Source organism: Tasmannia lanceolata, unplaced genomic scaffold, assembly GCF_043159265.1.
Source record: "Tasmannia lanceolata isolate RefF3 unplaced genomic scaffold, GAP_Taslan_0.1 ptg001164l, whole genome shotgun sequence".
NCBI classification, from domain to species: Eukaryota; Viridiplantae; Streptophyta; class Magnoliopsida; order Canellales; family Winteraceae; genus Tasmannia; species Tasmannia lanceolata.
In genome coordinates this window covers 7,501-12,500 of record NW_027519824.1, presented here as the reverse complement: position 1 = coordinate 12,500, position 5,000 = coordinate 7,501, and the positions used below count along the sequence as shown (strand labels likewise).

General features: G+C 48.3%; 1 pseudogene; it reads right to left on the bottom strand.

Annotated features, from left to right (window-relative positions):
* The window catches only part of LOC143869345 (uncharacterized), an 8,882-nt pseudogene extending 6,277 nt beyond the window's left edge, over positions 1 to 2,605 (bottom strand).
* Between the last annotated feature and the right edge of the window lie 2,395 nt (positions 2,606 to 5,000).

Genomic DNA, 5,000 nt, shown 5'->3' with positions numbered 1-5,000 from the left:
GTGGGTGTTCAGTAACTCCTACCCCTAATAGAAAGAGAAAATAAATTGCTTGCGCGCTTCGTCAAGTGAGAGAGAGGATCTTACGCCGAACAGATCACCGGCTCCGAAGGCCCATTTAGGTGCCTATATTGGGGGCATCTTTGGCTCCACGGCTTCTCAATCCAATCTTGAAATGAATACGCGGCAAACAATACGAGATAGTAAGATTGTTTACGAAATAACAAAGAAGTAAGTGCCTTAGACTTGCTTCATTGCCCATGTGCTCACGAATTGGATTCGAACCACCACAACCAAAGAAGGCCCTACTTGACCAAACAAATAGTAGATCGTGAGTTCTTAGGAACACACTTCTATTAGGGGATCGGCTCGAACGCTGAACTTATTTGAGCCCCCGATAGAAGGCTTTCCTAACAAAAGATGTCTCTCCATCAGTCTGAAACCTAAACCTCCGAATCCGAATAATGTGCCGGGATGAGACTGCCGTGCTGATCCTCTAAGAAAAGTGAAGTTCTGCAGAGTCACAAAGATCTTGATCCCCAAAAAGACTAAGGCGGTTCCAAGGCGAGGGGGAGTCCCTGATGTGCCCTGTACCTGGTCCTTGCTATCTCTTCTACGGCTTTCCGCCTCCTCTTCAGAAGCGACATCCTTTTGGTGACTTTATGGGCTAAAGCGAATGAACGAAACCAAAGAGTCAGATTCGGGAAATCGGGAAACTAACCTACGGGAGTCTTCAAATCCGGTGGAACCGAAAGAACGCGAAGAAGGCCTGGGAAGCTTAAAGCATCAAGGACCACACGCGGAGCATCCATGAAGAGAAAGATTCAGCCGTGAAAATACAGGCCGGCATCCTTAGAGCGAAAGGGACTTTCCTTTGGGGGGCTTTTTCCATATCTCCCGAGCTAACTCAGTATATATGGAACGAGAAGGACTTTTATGATATGACACAGGTCGAGGTCGAAATGGGGTGTATGTATTGTATTTCCCTCCTCACCGTAAGCTGCCTTGTCCCTCCTCAACTATTAAAAAGATACACATACCATGGACTCTGGCCTAAGGGCCTTCGTCCCCGCGCAATTCAGCTCTTCTGTAGCGGTAAGGAACCACCACTAGATTCTGGCTCTGAGGCGGAATTGGCATCGTGCTGCCAGAGGAAAGCGAATGTACGAGAGTAGCTTCCAACCCCTGCTTAGAAAGCGAAAGGAAAGGAAAGAGAAGAGCATATAGAGGAAGGGAATGAGATGAAAGTACGGAAATACGGACATGAGCCCACACAAACAAGCTCTCAGGCAAAAAGAATTGGAAATAGGCCCACCCTTTTTCTAGAACTGTTCGGAAGAACAGATAGGAGAAAGCCGATCAACAGGCTACAGACACCACTTCTCGAGATCTCGCTTAGTCTTTGAATAGAGCCGCAAACCAGATTAAGCTGTGCCGGAATGATCTTGCCGTGCCGCTATTACCCTACACGAAGAGAGTAGATGTGAAAACCGAAAGAAAGGTAATGGGATACTCCATCGCTACAGATTACCGACGCCTGCCAAAGGACGAATGGACTGAAGCTCCACCCCTACTTACCTCAGAAACGTCTGAATGAAGCCTCTACGCCAGCTTAGCTGCCGGGCCTTGATTGCCGACAAAAGATCCAGAGACTAAGGATAAAGCTACGGGAATTCAATTCAATATAAGGCGGTACTTACTGTGCTCTAAAGCGCACTGAAAACGCTTTTGAACAAGCTGAAAAGACAAGCTAAACTGAAAAGAAGCTAGCCACCTTCCCTACGGTTACCTTCTTTTGCCATCTAGACCGACTCACCGCCCTTCTTTCGCGGTATACTTGAAATCTTTGTTGAGTAGCGCGCTATTGCTATAGCTTAGGGCTTCTATCGCGTTGTTATAGCGGCTCTTCTCGCTTGCGTGCTTTTGCGCCTCGCACTTTGTATTGTTAAGGGCGCGCGAGGAGAAGTGTTTTGTGCGATAGTAGCATCTATAGTACTTGACTCCGTATGGAATGGAGCCATCGTCGCAGTACAGTATAGCATGCCTGTAGAACTAACTACTTCCCCACCCATCGGAAGCTGTTTCTCGAGTGTTGCGATTGCTCGCGGGAACAGAAGATCACCTACCGCCCACTTAAGGGCGCAAGGATACCCCCTCGGCGTACCTGTAGTGTCCGTCATCCTCCGGATTTGCAGATACAATCACTGCCGTCTTGTGTGCCGCTTGCTGTTGAGCTACGTATGCTGGATACTCTCCGCCCAGCTCTGGATACGTTCTTCCTTCGATTACCCGTGAAGCCCTTCCACTCTATAAATAACCATATCTATAGGGGGCGTTCCGCTGTCAGCAAGGCTCATAAAGGAGAGCATTAGGTCTATCATGTTTATTCCCGATCTATGGACTGGCAGTTGTCCTGGGAAGGTTGGTATCCCCTTCCTTTAGAGATCAGGAACGGATTCATAACTACCGAGTTCACATGCCCTAATGCCCTAGCGGATATGATACTAAGAACCTTTTCACACGAATGCAAATCCAACTCTGCATTCTGTCACCCATTTCGCTCAACAAGGTATTCAAGCTTTGCACGTTCAGTGATTATCTACGCAATATCCGAACAAGGCAATATGCGTAGTCGTGAGAGGGAGGCTTCCGACCGAGAGGATGGCGGTACGAAACATCTCCCTTCCCCGTGCGTGCTAGCGTGCTTGCGTGCGAGCGTGCGAGCGTAAGGGAGGCTTAGCCGACCGCTTTTAACGAACAAATGTCACCAATAAAGAAGCTTCTACTCCGGTTGTGAGGCTTCGCCGCCTTTAAGGACTGTAAACGAACATAGGCCCTCGCCGACTGAGAGCCACGTCGTAGGGGGCCCCGCCATACTATTTGAAATGCCGGAGTCGGAAAACAAACCGGGCATGGAAGGCTATGATGATCAGGAAACCTAGCTACCCTGCGTCAGGGGTAATAGAACCTATACCGGAAACTGATTCCCTTTCTTCTTCCGCTTTAAGCAAGGCGCTGTTAAGCCCTCTTCTTCGAATCTTTGATCTTTTCCTGCCACGAGTGAATTTGATCGATACGGACGACATACGAGCGACACAAGTGCTACGAATAGGGAATACAGAAATGAATAAAAGAGCTAGTGGTCGACAGGTGCAGGATTCAATTGATCCGCTGCATAACTCGTCCATTCCTGACAGGAGGGTTTGAGGATAGGAGTTCTTTATCTATAAAGGCTACCATTCAGGCCTTAACCCCTAAGGCAGGCCTACTACCATAGTAGTAGCGTGGCGGCCTGCCTGTATTAGTCAAAGCAATTCGTCAGTGCTATGTCGTGTCTTCTACCGCTGCTACTTCGTCGGTCGGGGTACCCGCCACTTTCTTCGTCGAAGTGTTCGGGATCTATTTCTGTTGCATGAGCGATAGGTAGCTGAACATGTCTTTATGGATCGATCGGCATCGGTCTCTAAAGGGTATAGGTGGCTAGCGTAAGTTAGGTTAGTAGTATGCTTTGCGTTACTGTAATAAGCTCGGAAAGGGGCTGGCCTGGGATTAGTGAATACGGAAGGTATAGGGCTAGGAAAAGCGCATCTCGTCTTTCTTTTCGCTGTGTCGAGATCGCCACACATCTGAATCGGAGTAGGGTCGACAGTTCGTTTCTCCCGGAGAAGCTACTTTCTGAAGCAGCAGCCTTGATGACCGAATCTCTATTCATCATGTTGGATAATGAAAGGGATGCTGGACCAGACGGATATAGGAATTACGGAGCAATTCGAGGCACCTTGAATGGGAGCGCTGAGACAAGGACGGGCGAATGAACGAGGCATTAACGCCTAACCGTCGCCGCCTCCGGGTGAACTCCTTCTCTCTTTACCACTGTGGTATAAGGGGTGGGATTACCCGTATGGGTCAGGAGGAGGAAATATGGTAAGGCCCGGGATTCGAGGACAAGGGAGTCGATGTCTGGTTGGTGCAAAAAGGTTATGAATAGGCTCGGTGTTGGTTCAACCCTATCAGTCAACCCGGCAGGGCCATGCTTCTTGTGAATCTAAGGCATATATAGCTGATCAGCCAGAAGACAGGCCCTCTCCACTATCTGGCATATAGTGCAGTGTTGCGCGTGCGGGGACAAAGACCGGGAAACCCCATCCACCATCTATGTCAAGGAAAGGCGATCCATCCGTTCCACCTGCCCCAAAGGTGAAAAATCCATTCCTTCATTCTTAGGAGGCGGGCTATCTTACCATTAAGTCGGGTGGCGGCAAACAAAGATAGGAAAAGGAAAGGCAGGGAGAGATCACATGCATGATATTTATGCCCCGATATGGGAAGACCAGCTTCTCTTCTTGAGCTTTCTTTGAAACCAATAGCTGCTCTTGTCCTTGTAACGGATTTTAGATGGGGAACTAGAGAATAGACCATATTCTCCTAAAGGCTTTTCACGGTCAACGAAAACAGGGATATTTGATCATCTATGATATGCCCTACGGGACTGAATCCATACTTCCCTGGGTCTCTGACCCCGATGAAAGTACGCTTGAGATAGAGTAAGCACTTCGTACCGGCTACTGACACGAATACCAATCCCAGCCGTTCCCTTTTAGGTCTACTGGACGGTGGATTTACATAGTGAAAGTAACTGACGTACGAAGCTCAACATCCATCCTTACTATATGATATTTTTGAAATCACATAGCACTTCCCAGGTAGGATTCGAACCTACGCGTAGACAGACCTTGTTCACAGTCGACCGCTCTACCACTAAGCTACTGAGATGGTACAGCTAGTGTTACAATGGTGAATCAAGACTCGCTTAAGCTTAAAATGCGCAGCAAGCGGAAAATCACTCCGCTCCGCCACTGGAAACACCACTTCCCGTCCGACTTGCATGTGTTAAGCATTAAGCTTTTTTTTCAATTTTCATTTCAACACCGGGCTTTGACCATGTCTCCCGAACAATCTCAGTACATATGGCGCAAGACGATTCCACATATCGAGGTCGGAAT